At 46.5% G+C, this 20,213-nt stretch overlaps 1 protein-coding gene across 6 annotated transcripts in view; it reads right to left on the minus strand.

Moving 5' to 3' along the window:
* LOC116841751 overlaps positions 1–20,213 on the minus strand; it is a 177,891-nt gene that overhangs the window by 119,253 nt on the left and 38,425 nt on the right. Inside the window, exons 1-2 of one of the 6 annotated variants that reach the window (XR_004377598.1) lie at positions 1,821–1,859; positions 1,088–1,407 (exon numbers count right to left, since the gene is read on the minus strand). The exons of 1 other annotated variant lie outside the window; for it this stretch is intronic. The gene's annotated coding sequence lies outside the window, so the exon portion shown is untranslated. Of the gene's footprint in view, positions 1–1,087; positions 1,592–1,801; positions 1,860–20,213 lie in introns of those variants that run through there. 4 more of the 6 variants (XR_004377600.1, XR_004377599.1, XR_004377601.1 and 1 more) reach the window with 4 other exon arrangements.

Genomic DNA, 20,213 nt, shown 5'->3' on the forward strand with positions numbered 1-20,213 from the left:
GAGGGAGAGCAGAGGAAGCCGACCGCGGGTCACGATGACGACGCTTGATTTCGGTGCGCGTCTCGTACGAAAAATCGCCGGCAAATATTGACGAGCTTCTCGAAGAGCGCGTCGCGAAACGATGGATTAAGTACTCGGCGCTTCGTCTTGTCGGCCGGATGTGAGCCGGTTTATACCGACTACCACGCGTCTTGTTTGAGCGCGCGCGTCTTCCTACACGGGAAACGCGTGCCGTGAGCTGCTGCTCCAATATTGACAGTGCCGTGAAGTCTTTGACATTGGCAACACCACGCGTTCGTTTCTCATCGTTTAGGGGCTATTATACGATGTAGCTGTTCGCCATGTGTTCGTTGACGTTTCTGTCACGCGCTTATCTTTAATCGCGTGTCGTTGTGTTCGCCGCGACGAGACGCCCGATAATGACATTGACAAGTTACACCGAGAGAGATCAAATGGAGCGAACGCGAATGTAATATTTCATGGCACGAAATACTCGCCAGCCTCTTTGCATAACTTTTGCATAACCCGAGCGCGAAATAGACAAACGCGAAGAGTATAAAAATTGCGGAATATGATACAGAGGTTACGTGAAAGGCCGCGCGTATCAAACAATTTCATCGGCGATTCATAAGCGCGCAAGGTCAACTTTCCGGCTATAATAAAAACGAGACTCGGTGCAGAAAGGAAAAAAAAACGGTTAAAACAAAATTCATCGGGAATAATTAACGCAACAATTAACGCGCTGAGCATTATTGCGTTCGCATACGGCGCACAGCACCATTTTGCTAATCGCGCTCCCTTGAACGAGCGATACCACCTGGTGCTCTGTAATCATCCTGAAATCCAAAATCTGTGCGTCGGCAGACTATTTCATACGCGATAAATCAACAAAACGCGAGAAGCGAAGCGGCCGATACTTTGCCGCGTCAAAACGCGCTACGCTTTTTCGCGAGTCTTCCATTCCGCCAATTCCACGTGATGATGATGAGCGCCCGTTAATTCGCAACAAATAAAAAATAATTATAGTCGATCGCGCGCGCGCCAGATGATTTCATCGAATGAATAAATTGGAGGAGAGCGAACTTACCGGAAGTCGTCCGCGCGGCGTCCGCTCGTAGTCAGGCTGTTGAAAAATCCTCAAAAATCAACAAAACGACACTGAGCAAAACGAGGTTCACGGAACACAAAGGGCTCGTTCGCACAAAACCGCAACCGTAACACGTAACGTTATATTCGCCGGCGAGGATGCGAAGAAGAGAGGCAAGGAACGCGAGATGCGCGTGACAGCCGCGGGGGAACGAGTCGCTCAAACGACGACCGTCTTCTCCCGCGCTCACGAGGCCAATCGGAGCGGCCGAGGAACAGAGCGTCGTCGGCTACACGACGCGCGACGATTTGTTTCTCGCGCTGAAAATATGCGAAGCGTGGCACAGACGTGGGAAAAAGACGGTGGGAAAGATACAGAGATAGAGAGAGAAAAATAGAACAAAAAAGAGAGAGAGAGTAGAACAGAAAGAGAGAGATAAAGAGAGAGAGAGAGAGAGAGAGTAGAATAAAGAGAGAATAGAATAGAAACAGAGATAAAGAAAGAGAGAGAGAAAGAGAGTAGAGTACAGAGAATAGAAAGAGAAGAGAGAGAGAGAGAGAAAGAGAGTAGAATACAGAGAATAGAGAGAGAAGAGAGAGAGAGAGAAAAGATAGAATAGAGTAGAATAGAAAGAAAAATAGGGGGAGAGAGAGAGAAGGAAGAGAGAGAGAGAGAGAGAGAAAGGACGGTGAAGTTTGCACGCGGTTCGCGTACGAGGGAGCCTCGAAAGTACCGACGCGACAGACGAAACACTTTCCTTCACGAGGTTCTGCCGGGTACTGGGGGTAGCGCGAGCCGGACTATCGAACGCACCTCCGCGCGCCGGCCAATCGGCCCTACCGGCGTGCGCGGCGCAACCAATCGGCGCCCGCGCTAGCGGCATCTCGTAGCGCAGCAGAAGCGCGCCGCGTTAAATCCGCGAGCGTTTTTAATTTTCATGCCGAGGGAAACAGCGAATGTGCGTGTGACGGTGTATTTTTCTTTGTCAGGCTGTGGATGCGCATGTATACATACACATGCACATTTTCTTTCTCGTGTTTTCCCACGGTGTATTGACAAACACGCGACAATAATTTCAATTTCAAATTAATTCATTATAGAGCGTCCACGCACGCGCGCGCACGCGAACGCGAGAAACATTTTTAATTAATTGTACCGCGCTTTTCACAACGCGTCGTCCCATGCGTGTGCTCCGAGAGTAAACAAAGCATTGTGAGACGCCGCAACGCGATAATGATTAATATTGCGAGAGACGCGGTCGTTTCCCAAGTTTTTCAAAACCTGACTCGCCCCTCTTTTATTCGTGATCGAAACATCAACTGGTTGCGCCGGGCAAATGTAATTAATTTAAAAGCTGCGGGATATGCATAAAAAAATTTATATCAGGGTATCTATATATACATTCAAATCAACGTTATTTATTTCAAGTATTTCACAAGTTTATATATCCGCAAAATTTTTATAAGCTTTTTCATCATAAGTTTGAAATTTATTCGAGACACATTCTAGATTCTAATTAGTTTAGCATATTTCAACCAAGAATATTAAATTAAAACAGATATTTTCGCTTTGTTTACTGCATAGAGTTCAACGAACCTATTCTTTGATAAAGTTTCACAATATTCCTGTAAAGAGAAAAATCTTTCTTTTGAATACATAACAATGAATTTTTTCTGAAATTTATGATGGATATATTTTAAGATTAAAATAAAAAAAACATTCCTTGTTGCAGATATCCATTACTTAAAAGAAAGAAACTGAATAATTATTCTTTTTAGCGTTAGGACATTTTTTCTGTGTATACAAGAGATTCTTTTCAGTGTAGAATATACTTGATATTCGACGACTCTCCGGCGTCGTGCATACGTCCAAATATCAATCATTCCACTTGTTGTTGTCAATTATTTACGAGCGTAGATTCGGAATTCACTCGGCCAAGGTAGCGGAGTCAGACACGCGATAGCGGACGAGCCGACTGTTACACGATACGATCCCTCGGGCAATATCCAAGATGAGATTGCTCTAACGCGTATTAACGCTTCTAATTTATGCGAGTCTATTGGCTGTACGAGATCGCTCAAACCACACTCGGCCATCCTGACGTAGCATCGCGGTCGGGCCTCTCCGTGCAAACAGTTCAGCCCGTCGCTATGATCACATTGATCAAGAGGCTCAAAGGGATAGGAAACACCTAGGAACCCTCAAGTATCATCTGGGGTATTGTCTCGGGAGCGTAATTAAGCCACCGACTCGGCGCCATTAGTATGGCACGCGTACAATTTCGTGCGCTTATTTTTACGGTGCATTAACGTCGTCGACGTCATCGTTGTCCTCGTTCGAAACGACCTCCCGGAGGTGCGTGACAATATCGGGCAATGTCAACTTAACACGCGGGCGAAATTAGTTTTGGTATGAAAATTAGAAAAGTTGTTTTTTCCGTGCGCGAGAGAGGCGAGGTTTAAAGCGTTAATACAACGAATGAGTCGAATACCTTGTTTAGAGGAACAATGCGGAGTAACCTGTACATTTATTGGCCCCCAGGTAGATATCGGCTATGCTGCTGTTTTCGCGATGAAACATTCCGCGCTAAATAACGTCTGCGCAAACAAGTCGGCAAATGAGTCCTCCACACACCGCTCGATACACGCCCGATATACGCGCCACAACATTATTACGAAATTGAAAATTTCTTTAGGAGAATTACGATCCACGCCGAAAACCGAACCCGCTCGCGGCCGCGTACAACCGTTCTATTGCGATTACCTGTACGCGTTTTAAAGAAGAAAAGAGGAAATGCGTATGAAATCTTAACACGCGCGGGGAATAATGTGATATCCAATAAAATGCAACTACAACCTTTCACACACTGCGCACCCCGCTTGTGAGAGACCAGATGACTGCGATAAAAACGAAATACGATAACAAAATTAGGCTTAATAACCTTGACGGTGTCTCGCCGCGCTGAAATTACGATTATCAGATGGCACAAAGAGACACGTTTGACGTGTTTAACCAGAACACCCTCGAGCGTTGCGCACCCTGGACCGCTTTCCCCGGCGAGCAATTAATTCCCGTGGAACGTTTGATGTATAAGGCGCAGGTAAAAGAGTAAGCTCGGAGCGTAACCCTCTAGCTGAGCGAAGATATTGTGCTCTAATTAGACGAAAGAATTTCATTCCTCGATCCAATTTCCGTGGTGCGGCACGAACGAACGCCCCGTCGCCGCCGCTCTTGAATAATCGTTAGCAGAACTTTTCGCGCTTTGCCGGATTACCATACTTCCCAGCAATAAGAACGGGACCCCCGGTCTTCGGGCGCGCGTTCCTCTCGGAGGATCTCATTTTTCTCGGCGAACGACCATAAACGCGTCTCTATAATCATGCTAATCGTGCGCGCGAGCGACCGAGCGAGCGATTCTAGCCGCGCGTGTTGAATACATCCGAGCGAATAAAGCGCCGTCGAGCTCGCGACTCGACGAATTACGAGAATTACAGACCCTCAGAAGCGGGATGTTTGGGAAGCGGAAATTTTTACGCAGCAAAAGAGAAGACATATTTGCGCGCGCATGAGCGCTCTTTCTCTGAAGAAAAAAGGAAAGAGATCGACGATACTATACACGGCGAAGCCGAGTCTGTTTGAGACGAACGATGTCAGGCGAGATAATTCGTTTGCGAGTGCGAAAGGGTTAAAACGAGCCGAGGTGCTCTCGTTGAAACACGAGCAACGCCGCCTTCTTTATCTCACGAGACATTCCGTGCCGATCGCGCGCAGCAATCACGAATTAAGGCAATTAAAGCCTGATTAAAGTCCGACCATCCAGTCTTTCCCCCTTCCCTTCTCTCTCTTTCTCTTTCCTTCCCTTTTTCTCTCTCTCTTTCTCTCTGTTTCTCTCGTTCATTCGCTCTCTCTCATCTCGCCGCAGACCGAGCTGCAAAAGAAGAGAGGCGCGTATCTCGTTTGATTCGCAGAAAGCGATCCGTCTTCATTACCAGCCGCCACATCGTATATCCTGACAGCGATAATAGCAACGGAAATACGCGAGCGGTCCAATCGCTTATGAAAATCGCGGATAATGGCTTCCCCTGCGCGCCTAGTAACTTTATCCTCGTTACCTACCTATCATTCCGTTCTTACTGAATTATCATAACAATGCGCGTATCGTTCGCGCACTCCGATCCGCGACACACGACCGCTGGTTGGCGCGCATCGCGAAAATGTAATCGATTTTCAAGCCAACCGAGGTGAGGTGAAGTTGAACGCGAAAGAAGAATAACAGGCGATCCGCTGAGCGAAAGCTCACGATTCCGCTGCCTCGGAGAGAATTGAAAATGACTGCGGCAAGCGGAGTACTGATTTAAAGAGGATCAATCTTGGTCTTTAATCTTTCCCCACGCGCTATGTCAATAATCGTCTACCAAAGACTAATCCCGTTTCTTTTCGCTAAAGGTTGCTTTAATCGGGAACGCGAGCGCGTCGATCGCGAGGCGCCTTGAACGCGAGCTCGAGGGATATCAAGCGCCGGCGAGGCGATTACAAATTCAAACGACTATCAAAGACTGGCGCGCAATAATCTCCGATATCTGAACGAGCCCTCCTTGTTATCATGATGGAAATGTCGATATTCGCGCACCTGCCGCATATAATCTCTGTCAAACCCGTTTCATCCATTTGGTCGAAATGTAATCACGTCTGAACAGTCTCGGTGTGTAACGATCGATCGATTACACACGACGAAAAGATTTGCGGTCAGTCCGTTGGTCACTATTGCGGCTCGCGTCAATGCCCGCAATTTGGCTTCTATTAGCGTGCGCATATAACATTAAGTGCGCGCTCGACAATTGATAACGGAGAGCGCGTCGGCAAATAACTTCAGCCGCGATAACGGCAGTATCGTAATCAACATAATATTGAAGAGTGCCGTCGAGTGTCCACTCCGTCAAAATTATCATAATGATGCCGACGCCGTTCGCGAAATACCACTCTATAACGGATGATGGACTGTCCAACCTAGTCACGCAGGCGAGTAAGCTCACTCTGCTGACCTGACGTTTCGCTTTCGCGCGCTCGCTGAAAAATGGAAAACTGTCGAAACGCAACCGCAACTTACGAGTATCGAGAGAATCCCGAATAGATCCCAAGTAAATTTCCAGGAAAAACCGGTTACTAGCCAGAAACTGGCGAGTTTTTAGAGGCTAGGATCCATTAGACAAGAAATGGACAGAGAAATACCGATCGGTATTTCTCGGCCATTTGCTGACCAGAAACTAGCTCATAAAAATGTTGGACAGCTTCTGTCCAATAAAAGCTTGAAAAATATTAGTTAGTGTCTCTTGGACATTTACTAGCCAAAAACTTTAGGCAAGAAAAATGCTAATTAAAAATAAAGCTACAATTATCTTAACTCTTAGAATACAGAGCATCGTGTGACCGATGTTCATCTGACCGCTCTTATTCTGAGCAGATATACAAGATGTCTGACAATTCATGACTCATTGTATACGAGTAGAATTCATTACAACTAACTACTTACTAACTAGTTGCTGGTCAGTAATTAAGTAGTTTTATTATCTAGTAGTCTTTAACAAGCGTCGTCGAAACTGATCAGCAACTAGCCAGTAACCAGAATTCCTGGCCAGTTATTGGCTAGAAACAGGTAAATTTTCCGCTCGGAGTGTTTTTCGCGCGGCACTCATTCACAACCGGGATTAACCGGAGTTAACGACGCGGCGGGGAAGGGCATAAATAAATGATCGAGCGGTCGAGCCGTCTCGCAATTCTGTCGCGTCTCGCGGTCCAGCTATGAATCAACGTGCGCGCCACGCCTTCGCTTCATTCACGACGTACCTGGCGAGGAGAGGACTGAGAGGACACCGACTACACCTTCTCGCAAGTACGGAGACGAATCGAGGGATAGAACGGCGGAGCGCCGAGAAAGAGAAAGCGCGCGAGAGAAGGCAGAGTGAAAGGGAGAAACGACCGCCAGAGGCACGGAGATTGCGGTGTCCGTTTTGGCCTTTATTAGTAACAGCGTCGAGACGACGAGACGCTAAAAGTGTTAGCTTCGAGTCGCGCGCGCGGAACAAAACCGCCAAAATCGAATGTGACGTGCAAGGAAGACGGGAGAGACCATCGGCGACGATCGCGCGCATAAATCCGCATACCAGCAGTTTTTGATCGGCCGAGTCTGCCGATATCGTCCCGCGCGCGTAATCGTGAAAAAAAAAAAGAGGAAGAGGAAGAATATAGACCCAATCTATGGCGATCCGCTCGAATGGATCGCGCTGCAAATTCGCGCGAGGCGGAGCTGTCATTCGTGCGTAATTAACTGTCCTGTCGAGCTTGGCCGCGATTCAAATTGAATTGACTATCGTTATGCATCGGCCAGAATGGGAGAGGGGGCCGGGAAGAGGGTTCGACGTCGGGGTTGGAGGAGTGAGGGGAGCGAGGGAGAATGAAGCGGTGGTGATGGCGGTGGCGGTGACGGTGGTGCAAGCGATTCATTCGATTTCCGGCTCGATCGGCCCGGAGAGCCGAAGGCGTGACTGAAAAATGTCCCACGGCCGGTAATTACGGCCGGCTTTCGCAATTATATACCCCGAAAATGTCCGGCGTACCGCCAGAAATTTATACGTACGCCGAGCGGCCCGGCGTGTGTATCTATACATGCATATGTGCATATATGTGTTTATGTATGTATGCCTGTATGCATACTACATCGAGCGTTCACGGCAGCGCGAACGTCACACGCCATTGTTCCCACCGTCGTGATTCTATACGATCATTTTATTTATTTACGCATAATCAACGCGCCGAACGTTGATCCTAATGAAAAACGAACGCGCCGCGAGGGATTACACCCGATATCTTCGCTGTCACGCCTGTCAATGATTTTTGCGATGCCGTACACGTACCGCCGCGGCTTCGTTACGCTCCTCGATACTTTGGGGCTAACAGTATGTACACTCAGGGAACATGAAGCCTGGAATGCAACTTGCGGGGCTTGTGTTTACAAAGCGCAAGATCAAAGAACTCGTGTGATTTCGCGCCGCGAGTGTCGCGGCTTAGACGCTTGCTTAAGCTCGCGTTTTGTAAACACAGAAGAAAAACATCAATATAATACGAGCTTTTCTCTCATTGACGCCTCTCAACCGAATGATCATGACTGAAGGGAAATAGCGCGTGAAAGGAGAAACGTTACTCCCGACCCGGCAACTTGCATTCCAGACTTCATGTTTCCCGAGTGTATAGGGTTTCCTCACTTACATCGGAGAATATAAACAAGAGTATTCGAGCAGTAACGAATCGTTAACATAAGTATGTAATAACCGAACGAAGATTCCTACCTTCCTGGAGGAAACATTAGGGATTGGCGGAATATGATTGCCTCAAGTTGTAAGTTTCGTAGTAAAATACTAAATTCCTTTTGATTTACTTGAACTATTATGTATTTTAATTCAGAGCAAACACGAATTGGATATATTTTGTATTCTGTTTTTTAAACTTCTACAAAGAAGATAGCAACAAAGATAGAAGAGAAATCTTCATGTACTTATTAAAAAAAAAAAAAAAAAAAAATTGTTATGGGGCAGTTGAACCGCGTAGTCACATAACATCACCACTCATTTTAAATCGTCACTGAGAAGTCAAAAAAAGTAGTATAGAGAACGTAATTGTGTAACAACCAATATGGAGATGACAGTCATCATCTCCATATACGAATCTTCCTTCGCACGAAAAGCGACAGTAAAAAATACACCCGAGCTGACAGGTAGTAAATTATCATAAGGATCAACAACGGCGGCGATAACTCCCGGTATATTCCCCGTCGATACTGGAACGATGGGTCGTTAACTAGAAGGATTAGCTTAGTCAGGTAGCGATATCACGTGCATAATAACCCGCCCGAGAATGCCGGGTAACTCGAAAACGAAAACTTTGGCCGCAACTTTAAAAGGACGCGCGGGCGCGAGAGCGTCAAGAACGTGCCGCTAACGGAACGTTTGCAAAATGAAATCGCGAAGTTGTGCCGCGCGTGTGCGGCTCTCTTGCATGGCGATAGCGCCATTGTCTCGTTCATAATGGCAATTTACCGGGCGTAACGAACAGCGAAGTTACGACGATCGGGGCGCGTCTTCGGCGCGAGACGTGCTCTTTGTTCGCACGGCTCTTCGCCTCTAATCACTGAGCATACTCGCTACAACGTGCGACTATTTACCATTTCACTTCGGCCTCTCGTATTCCGCAGGCAGCCGCGTCGACGAACATTTCTCGAGCCTTAGTCGTAACCCAGGCCGCTTCTCATGCGTTCGCGTATGTAATTCTGCGGTCGTCTTCGAATTAATTCCGAAAGAAGTGGATCGTCGCGAAACAACCGAGAGTGCGGCGACGGCGGCAATGCAACTTCCCTCGACGCGAGTAATTTCGCTTCGTTTGCGCTCCTTCCGATACTTGGCGGCGTAATTCTCGAGATGAAAAAACCGATAACGGCAGAAACTCCATAATTGCAATTCTTCGTTATTGCGACGAAGCTTCGCTTATTGTGCTCGACCTGCGCGACGGACGCGCAGGTCAAGACGCGCCGCCCTTATTGAAAGTCCCGTCGTCGGTGGTAAGCCGGGATCGAAGTCGGAATAGTCTCCGCGAGTTTGGATCTCGCCACGGGAAAGCGATGCCACTTTTATTCCGCGATAATCGGCCCGGAGCTCGGCACGGAATTCGCGAGTGTCGCGACGTCGGCGACGGCGGTTCCGCGGCGCTTTGTGGGACAGATGGCATCTCGAAGTTCGCCGCAACTCACCGCGCTTGCCTATGGCGCCCGTCCTTCGCGCGGTCGCGTCTCGTGACTTCGATCGAAGACAAACTGGAAACTGGATTAGGAATCCCGCGAATAGTTGCCGGGACTAATAGACACACGGCCCGAATTATCCACTCACAGCCGCTGTGCGCTAAGACGCTGCCAAGCGCACACCTTTGTATGCACCTGATGCGCGACAATCCCTCGCTGGTCTCGACCTGACTACGCGGCAATCAATCGACCGATTCAGTCTATTAAATTCATTCCCGCAACATGTTCCCTTTACTGTCGTGTGTGCCGCACTGACGCTGCTTGCTTAGCGTGCGATTATCCAGCGGTAACGTCGACTTCGACGCGGCAAAACGCGGACGATTATCCCGGCCGCGACTGATTAAATCACCGACACTCGCCAGAATCTACCTGCTGCGCTATTAATCTTTTATTAAAGCTCATTTACATGTGTATGTGTGTCGAGATGAATCACGAACGAATGCTCTGAAGTCACGTCGTGACTGGCGAATCGAAATGGCGCATTAGTCAACGCGGCCGGGGTGGCTTTTTGCGCGGGCCACGCTCTCAATCGTATCGCGAATTCTGCATTTCGCGCGAGATAAGCTATCGAACCGCGACCACGGCCGTTCACTTAAAATCTCCAAGTCCTGCACGATGCGTCTGCCTGAAACGGGAGAGAGAGAGAGAGAACCGAAAAAATGTCACCGTCCGCGCGAATAATGGCGTTCGCAAACCGGCGTATCTTCGCAGCCAGATGCGCAACGTTCGCGGGTTTATTGTTGTTGTGCAAACAACCGGAACTCCGGGCGACCCGGATGTGTTTATCGTCGGATTAGCGATTCCATTGCCCAAGCTTTTCTACTTCGAGGCACCGGGTATGCAGTCGGCGGTGCACCGCGCGCCCGCCGGCTTTCGTTCACGCGCTTGCGAATCATTCACGGTAAAATCTAACAGAACCGACGAAAGGCCCGGGAGAATACATACTAATTAACGAGGCATTTCGCCAACAGCGTCAAAAGGGGATTTGATTTAGAGGTAAATCCGCCGAACCGCCGCAGCTCCGCGTAATATCTCGCAGGTGAATCTGATCGATTAAATCTACCGAGTGTAGATACAACTCTGCTCCCTCTCCTAACCCTGTTTCTCTTTCTCTCTCTCTCTCTCTCTCTCTCTCTCTCTCTCTTTCACTCTCCCCCTTCTTCCCTTTGATAGCATTCATCCCTGCACGATCTATACGTGTGATCACCAATTTAATCTTTAACTGTGCACAAACCCGGTTTTGAGAGTATTACAACACTGCTACTATCCGAAGCAAAATTTTGGCCTTAATCCACTGTAATAGATCCATTCGCCATTCTATTTAAAAATTATACAACATTAATTTATTCCTTGTGCCCGAGATACAAATTTAGCTTAACTCCAGATTTTCTATTACTATGTTATATCTGTTATATCTATTCCTATGTTAGATGTTTGCCTACTCTTTTTTTCAGCAAAGTCTTTGTGTCGTCGCGAGGAAATGTTTAAGTTATTTTTGGAACGCGTGCCACGACGAGCGAACGTCCGTAAATAAATTAACGTCTCACGCGGTAAATTTCGTAAGATCCACGAGACGATCCACGGCAGGCAACGCTTGTTACATCAATAGCGATGGCTTCCCAGATATCGTATCGTAGCGCTTTGAGGTACACGTATTGTACACGCGTGTCTCCTCGGCTGCGTACCGTCGTTCGTATTGTACGCAATGCCAAGACACGGGCACATCTTTCTCCGCTTGTCCCGTATCTCAGGTATTTTCGATTAGCGATATCGCGTACAAGAATCTAGACGCTATTACAAAGCAGCCCGATACAATACGAATGCGACGTCTGCGGAGAGGCCGGTGGCCCTCTCGTGTATGTGTTTGTGTGTGTGTGTGTGTGTTTGTACATGAGCGTCAACGCGAATGGTATATTCGGATAAGAGACGAGAACGCCCGACGCGGAAGTTTAGATACATTGCTACACACGACGTTGCAGTCAACTCCAAATTTCATGGATCCTGTTCTAGTCTAATGGTTAGTGATTGGGTTTACGATGCGGCTCAGATCGACGACTAGATAGGGTTAGCGGGCGTCACATGCGCGCAGCTAGACGAAAATGCCGACTTCGTATAATGTAATTAGTCGTGATGGCAAGCTGCGTGGATTCGCGTCGCTATACGATCCGATCTTCTCGACAATTTCATTTGGCGCGCCAATCACCGGTGTTGATCGAGAAACGCGTGTATTTTATTCCACGCGATCTCCAAGAGTACTCGAACGTCCTACACGCGGAGAATTTTACAGAAAAAAGTTACTATAGAAATACTCTAAGTTACCGTAAAAGTACTCTTTGTAATTGAAAAATAGATCGACATTCTGCAGTAATTTATTGCTATTTTTCATGTCATCTGCGCTTTTTATATTTCGGGAACTGAAATATGCCGTGAAAAAATTTGCAATGCTTCAGCAAAATTTATCATCCGCGAAATTTATTTTTCCCGTAACATTAAAAGTGAATTTTAAAAATTTATAATGTAAATAATTGTGGTCGAGCATCGGGGAATTAATATTAATAATGGGGATGCAGGTTTAACATGAAAAGCTGTTTCACCGCGTACGTTGCAAATACGAAAAAATATTCGACACGTGTCAAACGTTATTATCTCCTATCGTAATTTAAATATTCACACCTAATCTGCGTTCTCTCTCTCTCTCTCTCTCTCTCTCTCTCTCATTTCTCGTCTCTTACTCGGCTTATATCTTCTTCATTTAAATTGTATACCTCCGAGAACTTGTTTAGATATAGAAAATTTACTTCTCTTTAGCAAGAGAGAGAAATAGACCTTTCTAACAGTCTGTTTTACCGCACTACTAGAAATATAATAAAATTGAAGAAAATTTATGTGAAAAAGAAATAATATATTCTCCACGCATAGATGGAGCAATTAATTACTTAACGTTTCACTCGGCGATTAAATTCGACTAAGACTTAGGTGTAACTTCGCGTGACTTTGCTAACCTGCTTAGAAGCAGGCCCGAAGTGATAGGCAAAGTGGCGAGCGCATAAATAGATAATGGGATCTAAATGAAGTGGAGAATATTTCACATTAGTTGAATCCACGCGGGATGCACCGCGGCGGTCTAATGGTTCCCAGTCATGTTTACGATCCGAGTGCGATTCGGGAAGCCGTTTCTCGCGCGCGGACCGCGCGGCCGACTCTTTTATAAAACTTAATTTTCCGGATAATTTTACCATTTGTTACCGTCTCTCCTCTTACACATTATAGTCATAATTTAGAGTCGTCGCGCAGTCGGGCGTTAATGGAAATTTTAGGTACCAGCTCCTCTCTATCTTCCGCGCTTCCTTCCACCCTTTTTTCCTCCGTCGCAGATTTAAGAGGAACGTTTAACGTTTTACACGCTTCGAAACTTCGGCAAGGCGCATTAAAAGCGTGCCAAAAAGTACGTAAATATCCAGTCGGAATTTGCATAATTTATCGCGATCCACCTCGGGCACAGAACAGTGAAGGAAGGGAGAGGGATGGAGAGGGGAGAAGCAGGAGGAACGTTCTATTCGCGTTTTATTTCGCCATAACAAGTGACGAAAATAGTAACGATACTCGAGTTGTTTAACAACGCGCTGCCTTCTTGCAACTTGCTCCACGGGGAATATTGAGAAAGGCCGCTATATACTTAGTGCTGCGTCAGGAAGCGTCGTTTGCTTTGCTGGAATAAGCAAACAAGCAGCACTCAGACCGGCGTCTACCGTAACAATCTCAAAACAGCCCCGTAACAGGAGGCCTTGGCGGGATGTTGCAGAGCAGGTGGACCTCTCTAAAAATGCCGAGGGGAATTACGCAGCTCATCGCGGCCGAGGGTCGCCGCGGAGGATAGAATCGGAGCAGGAAGACGGGAAATCAGGTCTCGTTTGCATCGCTCGAGCGCATTTGCGGCACGACGACCGGTGTTCAGCACGACGCCTCCGGGAGCGAAACCCCCCGACACTCGCGCTGGACACAACCGTCATGGTATCGCTTACTTTCCAACGAATTGCCGGCGGATCGACGGTCGATTAATTCCAATCGGTTCTCGAAATGTTCGATCATCCATTCGCGCGTCGGCCTCGAGAGCAACGGCTAAATAAGAGAGAGAGAGAGAGAGAGAGAGAGCTCGCGGTCTATCCATTAATCTTCCTTAATCATTAGCGGGAGTTTCGCGGCGAAGCAGCTTTACGGGGAGGAGGCGCGAGTGTTAAGCTAAAATAACAATCTATACATCCGACGTGTTGCGTCGACGTTCGCGCGGATGATCAATAGCCGCGGCTTTTCGTATATCGCGCCCGCGTCCAGATCTCGACGGGAACCGAAATTCAATCCAACATCGTTGACTGAAATCGAGAAAGAGAGAGAGAGAGAGAGAGAGCGCGATTCCGGGTGGAGGACCGAAGCCGTTGCCCAGCCTCCGTTACCTTTGAGAAGCAAGAGCACGGAACGGAGCTCCGTGTCCGGCGGAACGGCACAGCCGTGGAAACCCCCGCGGGAAATAGCCCCGCCCGGGCTATGCCGAAGTTACGCAGAGATTCCCAGCAGCAGTAATGCAGTTTGGTAGTTGTGCAGTTGTAACGAGGGCTCCATAGCCGTGTTACGCGAGCGCGCGCGCGGCCGCTGTCCGACGTATCGTACGTGCTATGGTGGTCGTTATACGGTCGGTCGTACGGTCGTACGGCTGGTAGGTCGGTCCACATGTCGTATTTGTACTACAAATCCCCGAACCTCAAATCCCCCGTCCGCAGCACGTAGCGGGCCCTAATCATGGCCATGCAAACGGCGAGTGCCTTTAACAGTGGCCCTTCCTACCGAGCAATGCGACAAAACGCGTGATTAGCTTCTACGCCGGTGTGTCGTCGTTCGACGACGGCGACAATCTGGCCGGATTTCAACGCGGATTACATGCGGATCATGCCCGGAATAATATTATGAAAACAATCGCGAATCGAGCTGGAATTTTCGTAACGTAACACGATAGAGTATGCCTGGTTATAACACGGTTGACATATGATCCTGATCGAATGATGCAACGTCGCAAGTTGTCGTAATTGCGGGCCGCTGCTGACGTTCACTCAAGACACTGTCGCGTTAATTTGCGTTATGTTGCATGAAGTATATAAAAATTACTTGAGAAATGTTTTCTACTTTAGAGTAAAATTTTCTCTCTAAATTTATATCGTTACACTCTGCACTCTGTCACTTTGACTTCTGTCATAATCAGTTACTACGCATGTATATCATACATAGCGCTTTTAATACTCAGCTCTGAATTCAGTTGAATTGCGATTATGTCACCTATATTATAATTCAACTGAAAAGTTTGCACCTAACTTTGAGTAAAAATCTAAAAAGTATTTCATATGAGACAAGTTTCAGAAAACAATTATTAACATAAGCCTTAATTGTGACAATTTAAAGCGCTGCGATTTCATTCGATCAAATGTATACAGACTGTTTTGTAATTAAGAATATACTCGAAATGGTTTTGACACGTTATCTCTGATAGAGTTAGAAGTGCATCAAATGGTCAGGATCGCGAGCTGTTTACAGTTTGTATCGTCCCTTTGGCTCCTGCCAAAACTAATTACTTCGCGAGTCCATAAGTGACTGAAGATTATAACCATTTGATGCGCCTCTAATTTCGTCAAAGAAAAATAAATGTGCCATTCCAAATCGTCTCGTAAACGAATGTTATGTGTAATTGCGCTTTTCGAAAACGTTTGAGATCCACTGTGCATGATGAAACGATGACATTTGTTTATTAGAAATATCATCGATACTCATAATTCTGCAAGATTAAAGGCTTGTACGCTTTCAAGACATCTCCACTCACGTTGATATTGCCAAAGAGACGCGGTATGTATCCGTCGAACAGCCACGAGGAAACATTCTAATGTCGTTAGTGCGCCAGCAAAGCGCTCTACCGGTTATCCGATAATTTTACAAATTCGCAGCATTCCTGAAAACCACCGCTGACGGAACTCATGTCGCGGTTTCCTGTCCTATCCACGCTCATACGTCGCATCGATTGTCAGAGTTAGTAACGTTATTGTTGCGGCGAACACGTCATCGGCATTTGCCTCGTGGCAGCGCCACGATATTATTGCGAGGAAAAAAGGGACAAAAGAAGAAAACAACGAAAAGTGGAACACTTTTTTGTTCGCGAGCACTTCAATAATGCGTCCACGGTCGGACTCGCGAAGGCGCGAACTGTCGAATCGGGTCGGATTAGGGGCTCATAAATACGAATCAGCAGCCGGTCGAATGCTGCTCTACGACCATGTATACACGTCCGATCGAGCGGAACTTCGGATTGCGTTTCAGACCCTACGCGGACCATCTCTCTGCAGTGGAGGCAATACGGTGGACAGCGAAGACAGGACGAATGATGGATGGGGTTGGTAAGGCGCCCATTGTGACGACCGCGTCGAAGGGCGAGCTACTAATGTTTCTTTTTGTCTTCGCGACAGACAACGCTTGCAACGCGCACAAACTGGGAAAAGCGTAGGAAACTAATCGGCAAAATTGCCCACGACGTTTTACCGCAGCACCGCTACCGATGATCGAGCGAATTTTAACCATGAGTTTAGTATGGATAATTTGAATCGACGAGAGTTACAGTAGTTTATTCTAATGGATTACGTTATCTGTAAGACGGCATGCATTTCATATATTTCGGCACTTTGTAAGTAGGACTTTACTCTCTGAATTTTTTCAAATGAATTTTCACTCGAAAAGTATAGTGATCATCGAGTTACTCGAATTCAAGTGATTTTTTTACTCATATAGAGTATATTCTCTACTCTGAATCGTCGAGTAAATATTTTTATTCAAAATTGAAAAGTGGATCTAATATATTTTATCGTCATGTGAACATATTCACTGTAATCGACCGTATATTCACTCATATGGATTTAGAATCCACTGTAAGCTTGAGTGAAACATTCACTCTCGCGATTTCAAATGGCAGTATTTTCACCGCAGCTTCCAGTGAGAAGACTGCCACTTTTCACTTCTTTTGAGTGAGATCCCATTCCAAGAAATTTAGTGAGTAAATTTTTTTAAGAGAAATTTCACTGGGAAAATATAGAGTGACCACCAAGTCACTCGAATTTAAATAATTTTTCACTCATATAGTGTGAATTCTTCACTCTAAGTCGTCGAGTGTATATTTTTATTCGAAATTGAGAAGTGAATCTAATATACTATATGCGTCACACACATGAAAAAATACTCACCTACTTTAAGCTTGAGTGAAACATTTACTCTCGCGATTTTAAACATTTTCACTATCGTTTATAAGTATATCTATTGTTAGTATAAATATCGTTAGTATAAATATATGTATCGTTAGTATAAATGTAAAAGTCGCAACGCTATTATATATACAGGGTGTCCGATAACTGATCGAGCAACCGCCGTGTACGGATAGAACGGATCAAAATAATATCATAAAAGTTATATACCATTTTGAAATTTTCTCAATATTTATTCCATAATTAATTAAAATGTATAAACGAATAAGCTCACGAGAAGCGGTAGGACAGGCTCTGTGTGTAAAAGAAATGGCTTACCTCTTAGTAACGATAAGTAAACAGCTGATTTCGAGGCGGAGTAACAAGCGACACGTATACATTACTCCGCCTCGAAATCAGCTGTTTACTTATCGTTGCTAAGAGGTAAGCCATTTCTTTTACACACAGAGCCTGTCCTACCGCTTCTCGTGAGCTTATTCGTTTATACATTTTAATTAATTATGGAATAAATATTGAAAAATTTTCAAAATAGTATATAACTTTTATGATTATTTTGATCCGTTCTACCCGTACACGGCGGTTGCTCGATCAGTTACCGGACACCCTGTATATATAGATCACAGGGAAAGACTAATAACAGGATCCGATGGAGTAATTGGCGTCAAGTATGAGAAAGGATAAACCGCGAGCTCCTACGACAATAACCGCGGAGAAGAATGGAGGTTTTCTACATTGTGATTTTTAGCTCGAAAATACAATTACCATAATTCAAATCATACGCGTCTCCAGCAACTTTTGACGACGGATCCGCAATGTAAATATCCGATGGTGGCGCATTCGCTCGTACGTCGTGACGGAGTAACAAATGGCGCATCCACGACGGCCGAGCACGAAAATGGAGTCGGTATTATAAATGTATGAGTTCGAAAGTTCCGGTACGACTGCACCCTAGGAAATGAGCGAATGTCCTTTGCGACAGGACGCGTCAACGTGAAAAGTCTCTGCTCCTCCGGAGCATAATGCCGTCGCGGGGCTTACGTCATCGTGACGTACCGCGATTCCGCGACGAAATTTCGGTCGGTTCACGGCATGAATCCGATTTTCCTGGACACGGGCATTTCGGTGCGCACGTCCGACATGGTCGCGGCAGTGTGTACAAGTTGGTATTAACAAGCGAATAAATTATCCTATTCGGCACGAACCCTTCATAACTCAGTAGCAAAATTAGCATAAGATCAATATTGCTTTTTCGCCGCGCCACTGACGGCGCTCAGAGTTAGCGACCCACGTACCTATTCGCTCGGTTTATCATAAACGCTGACGACGATAACGCAACGACAATTCTGTTAAGAGATCGCTCTGAGAATCCTTAGTCGCGTCGTGTATCATGATATCGGCGTGGCTTTTTTCTTTTCATCTTTTATACGTTTGCATTTCTCTATCCATCTGAATGTCTCGAAATATTTTTGGTTTGGCGAAATATTTTTCGGCAGTCGCTTACAATATTTTTCGAGCCAATTAGCGACACCGTGTGTAACATGTTTCATCGCGTAAAATAAACACAACGTAAATAAGAAAGTTATAAACGCAACAGTATAAATAATGCAGTTTGCAATATTAGTCGAGCCAATTAGCCGCGTAACGTGCATGAAAACTGAAATATTCCACCAACACAAGCCATAAAACAACATTCATTGTTGCGGTAATTAAAGCCCCTAATTTTTCATATGAATTAGTTGAACTTCCATTGACGTAGACTTTTGAAATTATCATTGAATTGTACGCCTCGGGGGCACTTTACAGCGCACAACCACTGTTTGCTTTTTATGAATAATAATATCGGTATTTCGGCCCGTTTTCTCCCTGGTAGATAGATTGTACATGTTCCAGGAGAGCGGTTCGTTTCTCGATTGGTCCATGACGGAGACAAGTCAACGAAGCCGTCGACGGAGCAGCGAAACGAATCGACGATAATTGGAGCAAAAATAGGGCGCGTGTTTGCCGCGGTTTCAGCGGCGTTTCAATCGTGATTGTGTTACGCGAACAACGTATCCCGGGCATAAGGAAGCACGTCTTATTCCCGTTAAATTCAATTCATTCCGATTGTCAACGTCCTGGCGCAACGAATGCCAATTTCGCAAAATCGCGACCGCTGCAACTCCACGACGTCCGCTCCATCATGAACCATCGCGCTTCCGCCATCGGTTGATATTTCCCGCGGCGCATAATATCGGAGTTTAAGGCGCGTTATGTCCGCGGCCACATAAGACAGGAAGACGAAGCGAATAATAACAGGAGTGCAACGGTGTTTCCAACTTCACGCGAGACTCCACGTAAGCGAGGGCGTTTACATCAAGCGCGCACGATGTACGTACGATCCACGCGTGTATCCAGCGTCCGCCACGTTTGAGAGGAATCATGGCTGGCGGAGAGGCAGAGATAGACAGACGGAGAGAGAAAGACCGAGAAGAGAACGAGGAGAGGCTACGAGTCGCAGGATGAAGCACAAGAGAGGGGGGGGAGAGAGAGAGAGAGGGAGAGGGAGAGTAAGCGAATAAGTATGTATTTTGTAGTAGACCGTGGTCCACGTGACCGGTTGTGCCCTCGGAGTGGAACGCCGAGGTCAATGCTTTCCGTCCAAGGCCAAAGGACCGGGAGAGCCGAGACTCGGAGTAGGTACTCGAATACACCGCGAGTACACAGCGTCCAATATCATGCTGGCACGGTGTGCAAGCGAGAGGGAGAGGGAGAGAAAGCGTGTGAGAGAGAAAGAGACAGAGAGAAAGAGAGAGAAAGCGAGAGCAAGAGAGAGAGAGAGAGAGAGAGAGAGAGAGAGCGATTAAGGCAAGGAGAAACCGCCGCGATGCCGGTCTCAAACCCTGCCGGCTTGCCTCTCTTACAACCTGCCTCATCTCTCCTTGGCGCACACCCGGGTTCCCTCGAGGCTGAACAAGACTCTCTCTCTCTCTCTCTCTCTCTCTCTCTCTCTCTCTCT

This window comes from Odontomachus brunneus, unplaced genomic scaffold (genome assembly GCF_010583005.1).
Source record: "Odontomachus brunneus isolate Ranch 3 - 2012 unplaced genomic scaffold, Obru_v1 Obru_scaffold_018, whole genome shotgun sequence".
NCBI classification, from domain to species: domain Eukaryota; kingdom Metazoa; phylum Arthropoda; class Insecta; order Hymenoptera; family Formicidae; genus Odontomachus; species Odontomachus brunneus.